Source organism: Mytilus californianus, unplaced genomic scaffold (assembly GCF_021869535.1).
Source record: "Mytilus californianus isolate M0D057914Y unplaced genomic scaffold, xbMytCali1.0.p SCAF_3, whole genome shotgun sequence".
Taxonomy (NCBI): Eukaryota; Metazoa; Mollusca; class Bivalvia; order Mytilida; family Mytilidae; genus Mytilus; species Mytilus californianus.
The window spans coordinates 29,718,516-29,740,198 of NW_026262679.1; the positions used below are offsets into that span (position 1 = coordinate 29,718,516).

Below are 21,683 nucleotides of genomic sequence, written 5' to 3' on the forward strand. Positions count from 1 at the left end.
AAAAACCTTCATCAGCAACTTTTAATAGTAATATCTAAAAATAAAATTCCTTCATCAGCATTTAAAAGTAACTTCTAAAAATAAATTGACAGCTAGGACTTTGCAACCATAAAAATCCATTTAAATACATCATAAAAGTATTAAAATAGAAAATGACATCATAATCATGCCTAAAATTAAAACACTTTCATCAGCAACATTAAATAGTAATATCTAAAAATAAAATTCCTTCACATACATAATCATGGCTAAAATTAAATAATTTTTAAAATAGAAAATGACATCATAATCATGCCTAAAATTAAAAAGCCTCCATCAGCAACATTAAATAGTAATATCTAAAAATAAAATTCCTTCACATACATAATCATGGCTATAATTAAATTACCTTTATTTAACATTTTTAAAATAGTAACTTCTAAAAATAAATTGACAGCTAATCACCTAAAGACAATACATTTCTTTATAAATAATTTACAAGCAGTGTAAGGGAGGTAATTTGACAATATGTGTTTGAATTACCTCCCTTACACTGCTTTAAAATTATGTTTTGTACTTAAGTAATTGTCCATTAACCTGGAAACCCTTGTTTTTTTCCCCTTTTTTGCCCCTAATTCCTAAACAGTTTGAGCCATACCCCCCCAAAGCAAATTCTTACCATCCCTTTGTGATATGGTAACTTGTGGTATAATTTCAGAGAGATCCATACACCATTTCACAAGTTATTGTCTTGAAACTAGAAAAATGCTTATTTGGGCCCCATTTTGGCCCCTAATTCCTGAACTGTTAGGACCATAACCCTCAAAATCAATCCCAACTCCCTTTTGTGGTCATAAACCTTATGGTAAAATTCATAGAAATCCATGCACTTAAACAATAGTTATTGTCCGGAAACCAAAGTGTCTTCAGATGACTACGAAGACGTGATACCAATATACAACCGCGGTCGTATAAAAACACATTTGAACCCAGTATTTGGACTTAGACCTTATAATGAGTACAAAACTTCTATTTCTACAAGTAAAACACAAAACTGAAACTTTAGACATAACCACTCATATGGTCGACAAAACAATGAAAATCAGTCTTACAGGCAAAACTACATGTACAATGAAAACCAAAACCCCTGTAACTATTATACCGGTAGTCAACAATATCACAACGCTAACAATGGGAGATCCAACAAAAGTGAGATGAACCTACTTCTCAGTAGACTTATTGAACTTGCACAATAATTCAGCTATAGATTTAACTGAAAAGCTATATAGTACAGTGCATTTAGCCATATACTTTAATCATAAGGCCAATTAGAATAATAAGCATTTATTATAGTTGTTATTTTTATTTTTGTACAAAAATCACAATAGTGTGTTTTCATTTTTTATTTACGTTGCTTGCAAATGTCATTGATTACATGTATATTGCAATATACACTCTTTAAAAGTATACTGTAGTCTAGGCACTATTACATACATATTGCTATCAATGTTTTATGATACATAAAATTAGAACACTTCTCATGAAACAGAAAAATTTAGATTTACTTCCCTTGTCTCATGTTTGAAACTCATTATTGTGTTTTAAGTTAAAGTAAAAAAAACTTATATATTTATATATTATTTTGATAACTAAATGAAATAGAAAATATACACATTACACATATATAATAATCAATGACTTATATGTCCCTGCATATATTAACAAAAAAGATCTGTAAAGTAATAATAATGGAGTTATTTCCCTTTCCCCATGTCCTTTGTAAATAGATATTTTGACTTACTGGCCCGAGAACACAGTTATTTCGTAGTGCATTTCTTTTAGACAATATAGTCAAATTAAAAAAATCGCACCTGCTCTATCTCAAAAAGATTTTCACAGTGTAGTGTACTTCTATTGGGACAAATAATATCAAAATTATAGAAAAGTCTACCAGCTCTAACTCAAAATATTGACAATTCTATGTTAAGGGGGTCTTAAATTCAGTTAGACAGCTTCAGACATACTAGTTTTTGACCTTTTTTAACTGGACCAAATCACTACTTAACATAAAGATTCAGCAACCAAATTTTTTTAACATGTAATTTCATCCCCTTACTTAATATTTCATGCATAAAATATAAAGAAATAAATTTGGAAAGTGTATGAAAAAAATTTGCAAGTTATACACTGTCCACACTAGGGACTATATTTGTAGACAACGAAAATCTAAGGACGATAACTGTGTCCTTGGACCTAATAGTATAGAAAGACTTGACCAATTCTAATAAAACTTTGCATGACCTAAGCTTAGAGAATTATAAGATAGTTGGCCAAGTTTCATGGCCATAGAATATACATTATAGAAACTATGGCCATTTTAATATTGAAATTTGAATGTTTAATTTTGACGTTTAAATCAAATAATTTCAACTATCAAGATTTGGGCTTAAAAAATTTAAATATTGCAAAAATTTGCTTTTTAAATGCTCTTAAATATAATATTTTAAGTATTAAAAGCAACTGAACACTCATTTGATTTATCAGATTTATTACAATTATTCAAAAGTCAAATTTATATGAGCCTGTGCCTGAAAATAGAGATTTTCAAATTAAGGGGAGCCTTACATAAACATGCATTTTTTTCTACCAATTTGAAGTTTTTGAAGTTTTTTTACCATAAATTAATCTTCCATATATATTAAATGTACTTTAAATGGAAAGAAAAGTTACAAAAAGCATACCAAATGAGTATAAAATGGTCTTAGGCTATGTAAGACTGAACATTATTTAGAGTCAATTTAGGATGTAGCACATATTTACATATAAAAATGCATACAGAAGCTATAAGAAATGGAAATTTGTTACTTTTTGCTCATTTCTATGCTAAGATGTCATGATACAAGATGTCTAATTGCAAAATGACTCTTGCATTCAACTTTTTTTGCAGACAGTATGGTCTGATGCACAGTTTTTTCACTTTTCAATGGAAAACTTGCATGTAGTTTTAGTCTCAACTGGCATATATTTGAACTACATACTATCCTACAGAAGAAAATAAAGGTAGTATATGAAATGGATAAGGTGCACAGATCATTGTCAAGTGCCTTTTTTTACATATTTAGTGAAATATTTATGATTGACTACATATTTAATGTACAAAGCTCTTCACATTTCACATAAATTAAACAGGCCGTTCGACCAGGGCCTAAATACAACACATTTTGCACATTTTTTCTGTGATATTCTACTTTTCTCTATATTCAGAGTTCACAAATAGTTAATAGAATTTGAATTTATCATAGAAACACAAATATCAAAGCATAAAAAGCTGTCAGATAGAAAGCCAGCATGCCTCTTAGGCTTAAAAAATTCGTAAGGGTTCCGCGGAACCCAGTGTCTCGCCTACTTTTTCTGTTAATCGCAGGCTCAACAAAAATGAGGAAGTAAATCAATAAAAATATTCCTCTTGATACTATCTTTTGATTGTAAGAAGCTTCTGTCCAAGTTTGGTAAAAATCCAGGATAGTTTATGAATCTAATAAATGTTTAAAAACTTTAACTGCAGACTGAATGTAATGTTAACTGGAAGAAAAAAAAAATTCCTTCTAGATACTAGCATTTGACCATAAACAAGCTTCTGTCCAAGTTTGGTACAAATCCAAAATAGTATAAGAAAGTTATTAAAATTTTAAAAACTTTAACCACAGAGTGAATGTGTTGTTTCCTGGCAGAAAATCTAAGTCCATTTAAAAGTAAAATACTGAAAAAATGGATTTATTTTTTTACAAAATTTCCTTCTAGATACTAGCTTTTGATCATAAACAAGCTTCTGTCCAAGTTTGGTACAAATCCAAAATAGTATAAGAAAGTTATTAAAATTTTAAAAACTTTAACCACAGAGTGAATGTGTTGTTTCCTGGCAGAAAATCTAAGTCCATTTAAAAGTAAAATAAGGAAAAAATGGATTTTTTTTTTTACAAAATTTACTTCTGGATACTATCTTATGATCATAAACAAGCTTCTGTCCAAGTTTGGTAGAAACCCAGGATAGTTTAAGAAAGTTATTAAAATTTTAAAAACTTTAACCACAGAGTGAATGTAATATTTCCCGGCAGAAAAACTAAGTCCATTTATAAGTAAAATACGGAAAAAATGGAATTTTATTTTTACAAAATTTACTTCTGGATACTATCTTATGATCATAAACAAGCTTCTGTCCAAGTTTGGTAGAAATCCAGGATAGTTTAAGAAAGTTATTAAAATTTCAAAAACTTTAACCACAGAGTGAATATTTGTGGACGCCGCCGCCGACGACGACGGAATGTAGGATCGCTATGTCTCGCTTTTTCGACTAAAGTCGAAGGCTCGACAAAAATGGAAACTGCTTTAAAATGCTTATTTTAGCCATATCATGTCAAAATGGGACATTTTAACAGAATTTCTTTCAAACAAAGGTGTAAATCCTTTACTTTTATTGAGTTTGACAAATTGAAACCAGCAAACCATTCAGGGACGTTGCCAAAGTACAGAATCTACATTTCCTGAATTCATCTCTTAGGCCCGAGAACACAGTTATTTTGTAGTGCATTTCTTTTAGACAATAAAGTCAAATTTAAAAAATCGCACCTGCTCTATCTCAAAAAGATTTTTACAGTGTAGTGTACTACTATTGGGACAAATAATATCAAAATTATAGAAAAGTCTACCAGCTCTAACTCAAAATATTGACAATTCTATGTTAAGGGGGTCTAAAATTCAGTTAGACAGCTTCAGACATACTAGTTTTTGACCTTTTTTAACTGGACCAAATCACTACTTAACATAAAGATTCAGCAACCAAATTTTTTAAACATGTAATTTTATCCCCTTACTTAATATTTCATGATAAAATATAGAGAAATAAATTTGGAAAGTATATGAAAAAAATTTGCAAGTTATACACTGTCCACACTAGGGACTATATTTGTAGACAACGAAAATCTAAGGACATAACTGTGTCCTCGGACCTACTATATGAATATTGCCTATTGGAATATCCATGGTTTAAATGAAGATAAATTTCAGGATGATTTGTTTATTGAAAATGTTTGTAAATATATAGTTTGTTTTGCTGAAACTATGTTGAGAGAGTCTCTGGGAAATCTTCCACGTTTTACATCTCCCTATTTAGTTAAGCCTACTGAGGCCAAAAAAAAAGGGGGAGACCATTAGGTGGCAAGCTTGTATTTATAAAAGCCAAATTTAAAAATGTAATTTCTGAAATAAAACAGAACAACTTCTCAATATATGGTTAAAAAAAGATGGAACTTTCCTCAATTTGGAGAGACATTTTTTTTATGTATTACTTACATTGTAAATCAAACCATATATTAATAAAGATCATGGTTCTGAAACAATTTACATGGGAATCTATAGTTGATATCTGTAAGTCCTCTCAAGTAAGAATTGTGAACAGAAGATTTCTTGGTGACTCACTTGGCTACTTTACATTTTGTAATAGTAATGGTAAGAGCAGAGTAGATTATTAATATGCTGACATCACAGAATTTATTTTATACCATCAATAACTTTATGGTAAAACCACCTACTGATTTATCAGATCATTGTTTAAGGGCATACGATACAGTTTTGATCCCGTAATGAAATTTTGGTGAAAATTTGCATATAGGCTATTTTTTACCTGATTAAATCAAATATGCAATAAAAAATATACCATCATGTGCTTAACTTTTTGAGTAAATTGAGGTTGAAATTTCAGATATTTCCTCAAAATTCGGATTTGTGGACGTATTTTTCCTTTCGACAGAAATACATAACTTTCTTGTTTTAAAAGATAAACACAAGCTGTTTTTTGTTAAATTATTTGTAATTTCTGTTTTATATAAATGTTCTATAAATTTGTATGTTTTATTTTTACAAATAACTCATATTTATCAAATGTTCATGAATGTAGAAAAAAAACGTCATTTTTAGCTGTATATTTATCAAATTCAAAATAATTGCACTTTTGACTTTTTCATGAAAATTGGTACACATAATCTTCATACGTAATCAAACCAAATGTCATTTTAAAAAAGAAGGGTCTATGAACTCGTTTTCAAGTTAAATCAGTTTGAATGATAAAAATCAGTCGAAAACTGCATCTTTTCCCGATAAGTCACAGTTTGACGTCGCGAAAATAACAATTTACGTTAGCAACGTCATTACTTCCCCTGTAACTGTATCGTATACCCTTAATAGCATTGAATATTTTAAATTTTAAACACCCCTAAAGAAATAAAGAAGGAAGAACTATGGTCCCTTCCTGGTACTTTTAAATGGACCAATCAGAGCAAGGACATTTATATTGACGCTTTTTTAGAAGAAAACAGTGTAGAAGACATTCTATCTTTAAACAAACTAATTGACGAAAATAGTTTAAATGATATTGATTTCTTAGTTACCAAAACTAATGAAATCTATTAAGAAGCTGCAAAAAAATCAGTTTCTTTCAAAGCAAATTTTAAAAAATCCATCATGCAAAGACAAACAAAAAAGGCAAAACCTAAAAAAGTATGGATGTTAAATGATTGCTTACTCCTTAGAAAAGGAGTTTGCTCCCTAGGAAATAAATTAGCTAAAGCACCCAATAATAATGCATTAAGATTGACTTATTGCAACTGTAAAAGTGAATACAATAAATTAAAAATAAACTAGAAAAGGTTTTTTTTCAATCCTTGATAAAACAAATAAATGATATAAATCCAAAGAACACCAAAGAATTTTGGGGTAGCATTAATAATTACAAAAATAAATGTGGATAGTGTCCACATGTGGACACAGATGATGCCCCCGCTTGCATATCATATAGTTATAAAAGGACATAACTGAAGAACGATAAAAGTGACGCTACCCAAATTTCAACTTGATCTGAGTTTTGTGGTAATAAGCATTGTGTGTAAGTTTCATAACATTTGGTTGAGGCTAACTTAAGTAGAGAACAGAAACTAAAAATTCAGCAATTTTTTCTATTTGTAAACACGCATAACTCTAGAACCGTTGTGTATAAGTTTTATAACATTTGGTTGAGACATTTAACTAAAGTTAGAGAACGGAAACGAAAAATTCAGCAATTTTTATGTTTATAAAGGGACATAACTCAAGAATGGTAAAAGTGTCGCCACCAAATTTCGTACTTAATCTGTATAATGTAGTAATAAGCATTGTGTATAAGTTTCATAACATTTGGTTGAGGCAAACTAAAGTTAGAAAACGGAAACAAAAAATTTGTACTTGATCTTAGTTTTGTGGTAATGAATATTGTGTATAGGTTTCATAATGTTTGGTTGGAGCAAGCTTAAGTTACAGAATGGAAACTAAAAATTTTGCAATCTTTCGATTTATAAAGGGGCATAACTCAATAATGGTTAAAGTGACACTACCCAAATTCAACTTATGATGTGTGTTTTATCAGTGGAAGTCAAAACTAAACATTGCGTTGGATAAAGCATTGATTGCAGTTGATTCAACTATATATAATCATGGAAAAAGGAAGATAACTCCAATTTTAAAAATTACTTGATATTTAAACAAGGAATTATTTGAATCTGGAATAATTTTGAATTCTGGAAAATTGATTAGAAATGTATGATGAAAACTAACCCAACTAAATAGGGTTAGCCATGTGTGCATGGCTAAGGTTAATTTTACTTTCACTATCATTTCAGTATGAACTAACTAACCCACCTTAGCCATGCGCGCATGGCTAACCCTATTTAGTTGGGTTAGTTTTCATCATATATTTCTCATCAATTTTCCAGAATTCAAAATTATTCCAGATTCAAATAATTCCTTGTTTTTAGAAGAAAATAAAAATTTTGCAATTTTTCCATTTATAAAGAGGCATAACTCTAGAACAGTTAAAGTGACGCCACCAAAATTCAAACTTCATCTGTGTTTTGTGGTAATAAGCATTGTGTATAAGTTTCATAACATTTAGTTGAGGCAAACTAAAGTTAGAAAACAGAAACAAAAAATTTGTACTTGATCTTAGTTTTGTGGTAATGAATATTGTGTATAGGTTTCATAATGTTTGGTTGGAGCAAGCTTAAGTAACAGAATGGAAACTAAAAATTTTGCAATCTTTCAATTTATAAAGGGGCATAACTCAATAATGGTTAAAGTGACACTACCCAAATTCAACTTGATCTGTGTTTTATCAGTGGAAGTCAAAACTAAACATTGCGTTGGATAAAGCATTGATTGCAGTTGATTCAACTATAATCATGGAAAAAGGAAGATAACTCCAATTTTAAAAATTACTTGATATTTAGAAGAAAATAAAAATTTTGCAATTTTTCCATTTATAAAGAGGCATAACTCTAGAACAGTTAAAGTGACGCCACCAAAATTCAAACTTCATCTGTGTTTTGTGGTAATAAGCATTGTGTATAAGTTTCATAACATTTAGTTGAGGCAAACTAAAGTTAGAAAACGGAAACAAAAAATTTGTACTTGATCTTAGTTTTGTGGTAATGAATATTGTGTATAGGTTTCATAATGTTTGGTTGAAGCAAGCTTAAGTAACAGAATGGAAACTAAAAATTTTGCAATCTTTCAATTTATAAAGGGGCATAACTCAATAATGGTTAAAGTGACACTACCCAAATTCAACTTGATCTGTGTTTTATCAGTGGAAGTCAAAATTAAACAATGCATTGGATAAAGCATTGATAGCAGTTGATTCAACTATAATCATGGAAAAAGGAAGATAACTCCAATTTTAAAAATTACTTGATATTTAGAAGAAAATAAAAATTTTGCAATTTTTCCATTTATAAAGGGGCATAACTCTAGAACATTTTAAGTGATGCCACCAAAATTCAAACTTGATCTGTGTTTTGTAATAATAAGCATTATGTATAAGTTTCATAACATTTGGTTGAGGCAAACTCAAGTTGGAGAACGGAAACCAATTTTGGGACGTACGTATGTAAGTAATGACGGACAACGGTAAAACTTAATGCCCCAACGCTACGGCGGGGGCTTAAAAAAGAACAATAACTGTGAGCCTGCTATTTCTGCCAAAGAATGGGAGATTGACATTATAAAAATTTACTTGCTACAAGTGAAAATGATAAAACTGATACTAATCAAAATATAGAGAACAAAGACCATAAATGTACTAATACATCCCTTAATGTCCCTATTACATGTAAAGAAATCAAAAACAGTGCATTAAGAAGTTAAAAAAGGGAAAATCTGGAGGTCCTGATCTGATAATTAATGAGTTTCTAAAGGTAGGGTCAAACACTTTAGTTTCACTTCTGAGAAAATTTTTTAATAAGATACTTAATTCAGAAAAATTTCCCAAAATTTGGAACATTTCTCTATTGACATCAATTTATAAATCTGGTGACCCATCTGATTGTGGGAATTATAGAGGTATAAGCATAACAAGCTGTCTTGATAAAGTATTTACCTCCATATTACAAAAAAGACAGTGATTTTCATGAAACAAATAATTTATTATGTTCAAATCAAGGTGGTTTTAGAAACAAGAGGCTCTCAAGAGCCTGAATCGCTCACCTGCATTTCAGAGGAGAAGATTTTTAAATGTTAGCAAACTTGATGAACAAATTGTGTAAAATTGTCTTTAAAGGGCAATAACTCCTTAAGGGGTCAATTGACAATTTTGGTCATATTAACTTTTTTGTAGATCTTACCTTGCTGAACATTATTGCTGCTTACAGTTTATATATATCTATAATAATATTCAAAATGATAACAGAAAACTGCAAAAAAATGTTAAAACTACCAATTCGGTGGCAGCAACCCAACAATGGGTTGTTCGATTCGTCTGATAATTTCAGGGCCGATAGATCTTGACCAATTAAACAATATTACCCCATGTCACATTTGCTCTAAAAGATTTAGTTTTTGAGATATAAGCCAAAAACTGCATTTGACCCTTATGTTCTATTTTTAGCCATGGCGACCATGTTTGTCGATGGATACAAACTCAGGATACAATTTATAAACAAGATACCCTAAGGAACATTTAGTTAAAGTTTAAAAATAATTGGCCCAGTAGTTTCAGAGGAGAAGATTTTTAAATGTTAGCAAACTTGATGAACAAATTGTGTAAAATTGTCTTTAAAGGGCAATAACTCCTTAAGGGGTCAATTGACAATTATGGTTACATTAACTTTTTTGTAGATCTTACTTTGCTGAACATTATTGTTGCTTACAGTTCATATATATCTATAATAATATTCAAAATAATAACAAAAAACTGCAAATTTTTTTCATAACTACCAATTCAGTGGCAGCAACCAAACAATGGGTTGTTCGATTCGTCTGATAATTTCAGGGCTAATAGATCTTGACCAATAAAACAATTTTACCCCTGTCACATTTGCTCTAAAAGATTTAGTTTTTGAGATATAAGCCAAAAACTGCATTTGACCCTTATATTCTATTTTTAGCCATGGCAGCCATGTTTGTCAATGGATACAAACTTCAGATACAATTTATAAACAAAATATCCTAAGGAACATTTAGTTATAGTTTGAAGGTAATTGGCCCAGTAGTTTCAGAGGAGAAGATTTTTAAATGTTAGCAAACTTGATGAACAAATTGTGTAAAATTGTCTTTAAAGGGCAATAACTCCTTAAGGGGTCAATTGACAATTATGGTCATATTAACCTTTTTGTAGATCTTACTTTGCTGAACATTATTGCTGCTTACAGTTTATATATATCTCTAATAATATTCAAAATAATAACAAAAAACTGCAAAATTTTGTTAAAACTACCCATTCGGTGGCAGCAACCCAACAATGGGTTGTTCAATTCGTCTGAAAATTTCAGAGCTGATAGATCTTGACCAATTGAACAATTTTACCTCATGTCAGATTTGCTCTAAAAGCTTTAGTTTTTAAGATATGTCAAAAACTGCATTTGACCCCTATGTTCTATTTTTAGCCATGGCGGCCATGTTTGTCAATGGATCAAAACTTCAGATACAATTTATAAACTAGATATCCTGAGGAACATTTAGTTAAAGTTTGAAGGTATTTGGCCCAGTAGTTTCAGAGGAGAAGATTTTTTAAATAGTTTACGACAACAGACGAAGACGACAGACGACGGACGCCAAGTGATGGCATAAGCTCACATGGGGCCCTTTGGGCCCCGGTGAGCTAAAAATTAAGGAACTCACTCAGCTTGAACATCATGTCTTTATTTTAAAAACAATAATAAACAAATATTTGTTTAAATGCAAAAAAACTATACGTGTGTTTTGTAGATTTTAATAAACTGCTTCGCTGAGCGCAGCTAGATACGCCCGCAGAGGTCCAACCCTGAACAGTTGGGGCAAAAATGGACACAATATTCAAGCTTGATTCAGGTCTGAATTTGGATTGTAATTAAATATTTGACATATTATAGGTTTCTGAATAAATGTAGTCAAAGAACTTGAAATTGGTTATATGAATTGAATTTATATTCAATTAAAGATTTCTTGCTGTTGTGTGTAATACTTAGTAAATCTGTTGTCAGACTATAAACAAATAAAAGTTCAATTAATTCTCAATGTCATATTAGAAATTTATGAAAATAAAAAGGGAGCTTACATCAATAGGTATAAACAATTCACCAAAGTTTCATGAGAATTGGTGACAGCATTTTTGAGTTATTGTCCAAAAACTGGAAAATCACCCCTTTTTTTAATGAATAAAACCCCACAACTCAGAAATGTAAAATGTAAAATTTATAAAATTCTAAAGGGAGCTTACATCAATACATAAAAACAATTCACCAAAGTTTCATAAGAATTGCTGAAAGCATTTTTGAGTTCTTGTCCGAAAACTGGAAAATCCCCCCTTTTTTTATGAATAAAACCCTGTAACTCGGAAACGTAAAATCTAAAATTTATAAAAATCGAAAGGAAGCTCATGTAAATAGATATAAACAATTCACCACAATTTCTTGCAAGTTGATGAAAGCATTCTTGACTTATTGTCCAAAAACTAGAAAATCCCCCTTTTTTTAATGAATAAAACCCCACAACTTGGAAACATAAAATCTAAATTTTATAAAAAACGAAAGGGAGCTCACGTCAATAGATATAAACAATTCACCAAAGTTTTATGCAAATTGGTTAAAGAGTTTTGAGTTAATGTCCGACATGTTGACGACAGACAGACAGACGGACAGACGGACGGACGGACGGACGGACGGACGGACGGACGGACGAACGGACAGACGGACGGACGGACAGACGGACAACGGTATACCATAATACGTCCCGTAGCCATATTGGGTGCATTACATATTAGCATTAAATGTTATCAACTTATGTATAAATACTATGTGCGTCTCAGTGATATTGGTGAACAGTCTGGTGGTCCACATGAAATTCTCAAGGCTGCTTTTGAAGTGGACAAAACTCTAACAAGTAGAGAAAATTCATGGTCTAATAAATTAACTGAATTATCAAAATATATTGGAATATCCTTAAACTAGCATTGTAATATTAATTTCAAACAGAAACTAGAAGATTTCTACAAAAACAAATTTATATTTGAACTTAATCTAAAATAAAAGATGAAAACTTTTATTTTTTAGTAAAATTTATACTAAATTTAAACAACAAGAATATTTAAACTTTAATGTTCCTAAATATCTCAGAAAAAAACTCACCAAATTAAGAATAAGTGCACACTCATTAGCAATGGAAACTGGTAGGTATGCAAGACCAATAATACCCTCTAATGAGAGATTTTGTAAATTTTGCACAGGACAAATTGAAAATGAGATACATTTCTTGATTGAATGTTCTCATGATCAATATAACAAAATTAGATCTAAATATAAAATCAATGAAATAAATTCAAATAATTCGAATGAAAATTTTATCAAAATTTTAAATCCCAATTCTCAAAAAAAGAACTAAAATCAATTTGTATGTATATTGAAGAAGCTCTTGATTTGAGAGACCACCATACTGTTTCATCGGATAGCCGCTTGTGCATATACACATATATCTTATATATAGGTGACTGTGTTTTTAAGTAAAATTATGAAAAACTTAGAATAATCATGATGTATATGTGTATGGTATCATGAAGAATTCTGAATGTTATGGTATCCATCCCGTACGAAATAAGTAGTAGGATTCCACCTAGACACTAGTAGGAATGTAGTAGGAATCCACCTAGAATCAAAGATTCTATATAGAAAGTAGGCGGACATGGAAAATGAACAAAATTCTGACTGGATTTTTTATTTTCTCTACCAGCAAAAACCTACCATCTAGGTGGAATTTTAAAAGTCTGTATGGATTTTTTTCTGTTTTGAAAATCTTAAGTTGGAATTTGGACAGAAAATATGATAAGATTATTCATTTTCCTACTACAAGATTCCTACCAGAAATAATTTATTCCTATTAGAAAATCTTTCTACATGGAATCTTTTTAATTATCTTAAACTGGATTCCTGTTTGCTAATGACACAAATTTTGCTGTGTTAAATGCAAACAAGTTCCAGTTCACAAATTCAAAAGTTGGAGGGTAGAAGAATGAAAAGTTGTGTTGGAACACAATATGCTGCAAGGGTTTTAAAAACAACTACAATATTGAAATATGAAAAAATATGGCTCATGTAGATTGAAGGTAAATTTTATACTTTTAAGATGAAATTTTTTATCCGTTTGCCAATATATTTAGTAATCAGTTAATTGAACAAAAGTGCATAATTTTACTCATTAATTGTTCATAACTCTTTAATTTCATCTTTAATCAACATTTTTGCCCATTTAATATGTTTGGATATATCACAGCTTCCTCATAGTCATACATTTCCAAAGTCAACTTTTAAGTGAATATATTCCATGCATTTCCTTTATTCTTTGTTGTTGAGATTCAAACTTAAATGATTGACCCAGTTGTGTATTTGTGAATATACACTTACATTTTGTATATTTTTAGATTCCTACTAAAAAATATTTTTTTCTATGTGGAATTTTGAAAAATTCCTGCCAGGTTTTCTAGTAGGAATTTTATTTTCCCGCCAAATTATTCCTGCTAATTTAAATATTCCTGGTAGGAATATACAATATTCCTACTAAGAAATTCCTGCTTATTTAAATATTTCGCCTATTTTCCGTGAGGATTCCTACTACTGTCTGACTAGAATATCACTGTTTTCTGGTAGGAATTCAATGCAATATTCCTACTATATTCCGTGTACATTCTGTGTGGAATATTTCATACAGGATAGACCATATCTAGAATTGACTTATGACTTGTTGCGTAAACCCCTGAGGGTTTACGCAGTATATATTGGACGATGTCCGTAGTCTTTCGGAACACCGGATGTTATTCGGAATACATCTGTTTCTTTCTATGGCCACCTTTCATATACATGCGCAATAGCTTATTATTTGACCTGTTGTATCATTAGCATCTTAAAGTTGCTATAGAGATATGTTACATATGATGCGAAATTTATTATGACGCAAGCTACTTTAATAAGCATTTGAATACTTCCTTGCACGCAATTACAAGCTGCTAATATTTACCTTACATATACGCGTAGTTATTCTAATTAAGAGTCAAACGTTGAAACCAGCTGTGTTTAGATATGAGATAAGATTTCACGTAAACAATGCGATTTATATTCGAATCGAGATTTGTTAAAACTAAAATCTATTAAAGAAGTATTACTAGCATTTCACTTAAGATTCCGAGTCTAGGGAAAATGTACATAATGTACCAAGCAGGCTATTTCATAATTTTCATACCTCAACATCCGTGTCAGGGACTAACTAAAGGACAAAACTGAAATTAAAATGAAGTCTTTCTTGCACTTTATTGAAATTTTACGTCTAGGATAGACCAAGGACGTATATAATCTAAATTGATATCTGTCCTTGAATAGTTTTTATTTTCTTTAAAATTGCAATTTTCTTTGTTTAAATATTGCAACGTTATTTCCTTATCAAATGTCTATTAATTAATAGACACCGAGTGATGACAGATGCAGGCAGAGATAAGAAAAAATAATTTCTATTTATAGTTATCTTGGTCAGGGAACAGATTATCTAACTATATGTTCGGCCTGTAGTAATTATTGCTCTTCAAAATGTTCGTCAAAATAAAAATAAATAATTATTATTTCATAAAGACGATCAGATGATGAATTTTCGGTTTTATTATATTAAGTACGAAAATGTAAAATAGTGTAAGAAGATTTTGAGCCATCCCACTGATCATTAGGCTACACAGTGCCCCCCAAATGACCAGTATAAAACTATCCAGCAAGAGAGAAAAAGGATAGCCGGGTCAATGTAAGAAACCTTCTAGGCAACTTAAGTTCAATTTCAATATCTCGATTATTCTAATGGATTTGTCAAATGTCAGGGAATATCTTTTTAAATGTGGTAGGAAGACAACTCTCCATCAAAACACAGTGTAGTCAAAATTAGCAATTATAGGTTATAATTCAGCCTTCAACACAAAAGCTTGGCTCACATTGGACAGCATCCTACCGAGGGCCCCAAAACACTGTTATAAAACAATTTAAACAGGAAAAAACAAACAGATCTAATTTAACTTCAAACCAGAAACAAAAAGCAAATATGAACTGCACCAAAAAAAGACAACCACTAAACAACATGCTTCGGACTTGGGACATGTGCTTATGAATACACCTGGTTTAAAAGAATTTACATACATACCATAAGACAGTAGTGTAATTTAACCATGTAAAAGACACCACTTAATATTTAATGAAAAAATCGTATTCAGATAAAAAAAAATCGTAAGGGTTCCGTGGAACCCAGTGTCTCGCCTACTTTTGCTGTAAATCGCTGGCTCAACAAAAATGAGGAAAAACATCAATAAAAATATTCCTCTCAAAACTATTTTTTTTTATTTTAAGAAGCTTCAGTCCAAGTTTGGGAAAAATCCAGGATAGTTTATAAATCTAAAAAATTTAACTTCAGACTGTATGTAATGTTAACTGGAAGAAAAATTAAGTCCATTTATAAGTAAAATACAGATAAACAGGAACAAAATTTTAACAAAAATTTTCCTTCTAGATACTAGCTTTTAATCATAAACAAGCTTCTGTCCAAGTTTGGTACAGATCCAGGATAGTATAAGAAAGTTATTAAAATTAAAAAAAAACTTTAACCTCGGAGTGAATGTATTGTATCCCAGCAGTCTATTTATAAGTAAAATATGGAAAAATGGAATTTCATTTTTACAAAATTTACTTCTGGATACTATTTTATGATCATAAACAAGCTTCTGTCCAAGTTTGGTACAAATCCAGAATAGTTTAAGAAAGTTATTAAAATTTCAAAAACTTTAACCACAGAGTGAATATTTGTGGACGCCACCGCCGACGACACCGACGGAATGTAGAATCGCTTTGTCTCGCTTTTTCGATTAAAGTCGAAGGCTCGACAAAAAGGAACACCTTACAACAGTTCATAAATGTGACCTTTAAAAAAACTCATATTTAGGTGATGGGTATACCGATCAGTGGTAATTTCAGGTTTGACCATGTTAGTTTTTTTGTTGTTTTCAATTTTGTTTGTTTGTTTATAAGTACAAGGTGTAAGCTGTTTTGTCTAGGCTATAAATATCTTTTTTAATGAATTGGTTTCGGTTATCAAGGTGAAGAGGATACAGTGCGATTCAAATTGTATATATTTACAATTAAACTTGCAGGCCTTTTTTCATGACCCACAATTTAAAATATAAGAAAACATCAAAATAAAAAGGGACATCCAGAAAATATCTTCAAAGCGAGTTAAAGGTTTTAAAAGTGTTTGTTTTTAACAAAAGAGGTTTGTCATCTAAAACTTTTAAGAGCATACACAAAGCGCAGAACTTAAAAATTGCCAATGCTTGCTACCCTAAGCATAAAATAAAATGCTTCGCTGGGCGCAGCTTGATACGACCGCAGAGGTCGAACCCTGAACAGTTGGGGCAAGTATGGACACAACATTCAAGCTTGATACAGCTCTGAATTTGGATTGTGATTAAATATTTGACACAGCATAGGTTTCTGACACAGAAAGAATGTGGTCTAAGAACTTGAATTTTTTTAATTTACCTATTATGGTCCAATGTCCAAAATCAAAATACATATTTAGATTCAGCATATCAAAGAACCCCATATATTCAATTTTTGTTGAAATCAAACAAAGTTTAATTTTGGACCCCAACTTGGACAAACTTGAAAACTGGGCCCATAATCAAAACTCTAAACACATGTTTAGATTCAGCATATCAAAGAACCCCAAGAATTCAATTTTTGTTAAAATCAGACTAAGTTTAATTTTGGACCCTTTGGACCTTAATGAAGATCAATTTAAAAAATGGGACCCAAAATTAAAAATCTAAATACACGGTTAGATTTGGCATATCAAAGAACCCCAATAATTCAATTTTTGATGAAATCAAACAAAGTTTAATTTTTGACTCTTTTGACCTCAATATGAACCAATTTGATAGCGGGCCCAAAAATAAAAAATCTAAATACATGGTTAGATTCAGCATATCAAAGAACCCCATATATTCAATTTTTGTTGAAATCAAACAAAGTTTAATTTTGGACCCCAATTTGGACCAACTTGAAAACTGGGCCAAAAATCTAAAATCTAAATACATGTTTAGATACAGCATATCAAAGAACCCCATATATTCAATTTTTGTTGAAATCAAACAAAGTTTAATTTTGGACCCCAACTTGGACAAACTTGAAAACTGGGCCCATAATCAAAAATCTAAACACATGTTTAGATTCAGCATATCAAAGAACCCCAAGAACTCAATTTTTGTTAAAATCAAACTAAGTTTAATTTTGGACCCTTTGGACCTTAATGTAGACAAATTTAAAAAACTGGACCCAAAATTAAAAATCTAAATACACAGTTAGATTTGGCATATCAAAGAACCCCAATAATTCAATTTTTGATGAAATCAAACGAAGTTTAATTTTGGACCCTTTTGACCTCAATATGAACCAATTTGATTTTAGGGGTTTCCAAAAATAAAAAATCTAAATACATGGTTAGATTCAGCATATCAAAGAACCCCATATATTCAATTTTTGTTGAAATCAAACAAAAGTTTAATTTTGGACCCCAATTTGGACCAACTTGAAAACTGGGCCAAAAATCAAAAATCTAAATACATGTTTAGATTCAGCATATCAAAGAACCCCATATATTCAATTTTTGTTAAAATCAAACAAAGTTTAATTTTGGACCCTTTGGACCTTAATGTAGACCAATTTGAAAACTGGACCCAAAATTCAAAATCTAAATACACGGTTAGATTCGGCATAACAAATAAATAAATGTGGTCAAAGATTTTACAAATCTAATGCGCCATACTGTGCAATTAAAGATTACTTCTTGAAATTTTTCAATATTTGAAATTTGAAAAAAAAATAATATTTGAAGAATAATTCTTTTTAATTTCTGAAATCTGAAATGAGAAAAAATTGACCCCCCACAATTTCTTTTAACCCCCCCCCCCCCCTTTTTCCCCCAAAAAATTCTTTCCCTTAAGATATGGTCATAATCTCAATCAAAAAAAAAAAGATGCAACATTTGCAGATATTTTTACTGGTCTTCCTTTATAAATATGCATTTCTTTAAACATAATTTAAAAGCAGTGTAAGGGAAGTAACCAAAACGTTGTATTTGGATTACCTCCCTTACACTGTTTTAAATTATCTTAATTGTTCATTAACCATTTCTTTATACATAATTTAAAAGCAGTGTAAGGGAGATAATTTCAATGATGTATTTGATTTATCTCCCTTACACTGCTTTATATATGTTTTGTACTAAAGTATTTGTCCATTAACCAGGACAACCTTGTTTTTCCCCCTTTTTTGCCCCTAATTCCTAAACGGTTTGAGCCATAACCCCCCAAAGCAAATCCTAACCATCCCTTTGTGGTATGGAAACTTGTAGTATAATTTCAGAGAGATCCATACACCGTTCCACAGTTATTGTCTGGAAACTAGAAAATGCTTATTTTTGGCCCCTTTTTGGCCCCTAATTCCTTAACTGTTGGTACCATAACCCCCAAAATCAATCCCCACCTTCCTTTTGTGGTGTTGAACCTTATGGTAAAATTTCAAAGAGATCCATTCACTTAAACTAAAGTTAGAGTGCGAAAACCAATGTGTCTTCGGACGACGACGACGACGCCAACGTCATACCAATATACGACCGCAAAAATTTTTTGCGGTTGTATAAAAACCTTGCAGAGCAGGTGTAAGGATCTTAATAATGATCAATATCAAGCCATTGTTCAAATAACCATGAACATATCTCAAATTCCAATAAAAAATAGCTATTTACAGGTTCACGTATTGCATTTCTTAAACACATATAATCATTAATTGATTAAATTTCTTCACATTTGCATTTGAACTTTAGCCTTAAAACTAACTATAATTTAAAAACAAAAACCAGCATCTTAGAATGGAACATCAAGTGGGTGACTTAACATGATGTCTTTCGGGAGAGAGGAGAGAAAAAAATATTCCTTTAACAAGAATATTTCACCCCACATTGAACAGTATTTACTTTAAGTAAACAGTCACTGTCAGTTTCTAATTCTTATATAACAAAAATGATATAAAACATTAAATCTTTTTTTTCAAACAATTATCTTATATCTAATGCCAAGCAAGCATTTGGGTTTACGATTGCATTTCTTTTTTCAAAGAAAGCAACTTGTTGTTACATTGATCTTTATTTCATTTATAGTAGATGTTATTGTTGAATATATTATTGTCTGTACTTGGATCACGCCTCTATTGTGCTCTTTCCAATAAAATATTGAATTGAATTGAATTGAATATAACAAAATTCTTGGACATGTTTTGACCATATAATACCAGATAGATGTTTAGTTCTTTGCGAAAAGTTTCTTCAAATAATATAAATATGTGCCCTTTTGTACTAAGAAGTGGATTTTACAAAAAAATATTTTTTTATCACTTGAAATGTATCCCTCATAAAAGGGATAGTACATTGAGGGGTTACACCTCATTTGAGGGGTTGTTCCCAACCTGTTTAAAAGAAAAGTGTTCATAAGAATTATATTTATAAAAAAGGTAACTATGTACCAAAATGCTGAAATTAAATAATGTGTCAACGAAGTTACTGACTGCAAGAGAAAACTGCAACGATAAAATATTTTCATGTACAAACCTCTGCCAGGGACGAAAAATGAAAAAAAAAAAATAGTGTGTCACGTGATCAGTACGTAGGTCTACTCGAAAAGAATAGTAATTAAACTGGGGCGTGTTTTTTTGTTCTTCGGTAGTGAGCCAGAAGAGGTCCATTTCTGTTATCTGTATCTGTATGAATACGTTGTCGATACCAATACTGGCTTTAATACAACGTTTTTTTTTTTGCATTGGGAAGATCTTCTGGCTCTCTTCTACCTCTTCCTTTTAAATAGGTAGTTTAGACGACAGAGGCACATAACAAACATGGCGTCGCTTAGTCCAGGAACATATATATATTGATATATAGATATACTGTTCCCAGCTTAGTCTAAATGATATTAATAAATTTATGAATGCAGATATAATAGAATCAGCCGTGTGAGCTGTGTGATAAACGTTTTTATGGTATGACAGCCTTAGTAGGACATCCCTGTAGAGACGATAAGCTGTATAAATATAAGAACTACACGGACAATATAACAGTAAGGGGACGACTATTTGATATTGTGGGGAGGGGAGGGGGCAGGATGATTTTTTGCGGATTTTTTATTCATTTTAATCTGTCGCTAAGCATGCCTATCTTTTTCAGCTCTTACCAAGCAACCGTATTCATATTCAAAATACTCCGGCCTGTCACCCCTCACTCCCACTAAAAAAATAAATCAAATGGTTTTCCCCTTATTTAACCGTGTGACGAGTTTAAATTGATCGATTGTTGGTTGCTTATTTTTAACGTCCAGTGACTAATATTTCATGCATGTCACAAAGTTTAGGAAAACACGAGTATAAAAGTCAGGCATATATTATCAAAAGAAGGAGATGTTGTATGATTTCCAATTAGGCAACTATCAACCGGAGTTCAAATGAAGGGGTGTCAGCAACTTATAGGCAACCGTACGGCCTTCAAGAGGATCGTAATGGGGGTACTCTCATGACGAGTAACGGTAAAAAAATCTTGCCAAATGACGTTAACGGTAATTTTTCGAGCATGACGATAAAATATACACTTTCTTTTAGACGATGAAAAATCGACTGATTTGACGAATCACGTTAATTTTTTCCCCCAAAATAACGGTAACGATAATTATTTGAGACCTCTGACGAATCACGCTAAGGATATTTTGACGAATCACGATTAAATTTTAATCAATTTGACGCTAACGGTAGCCGAAAATGACTGTTTGACGCCTGACGGTAAAGGGCATTCATACCCTCCTTCAACAGTGACAAAAACCAATACAGTATAGTCGGCTATAAAAGGCGCCGACATGAAAAATGTGAAACAATTCAAACGAAAAAACTAAGTCCTAATTATATATAACAAAAACATTTACAAATAATCAAATATGTGTCGACAGACGTGAACCAACAACAACCACTGAATTACAGGCTCCTGACTTGGGACAGGCTGTTGCACATAAAGAATGTGGCAGGGTTAAATATGTTTGTGAA

The 21,683-nt window shown here is 31.1% G+C and overlaps 1 long non-coding RNA gene across 1 annotated transcript in view; it reads right to left on the bottom strand.

The window, feature by feature from the left end:
- The window catches only part of LOC127734354 (uncharacterized), a 33,202-nt gene extending 12,931 nt beyond the window's left edge, over positions 1–20,271 (bottom strand). Inside the window, exon 1 of the long non-coding RNA XR_007997525.1 lies at positions 20,212–20,271. This is a non-coding gene — a long non-coding RNA (uncharacterized LOC127734354). The remainder of the gene's footprint in view (positions 1–20,211) is intronic.
- Positions 20,272–21,683: the final 1,412 nt, after the last annotated feature.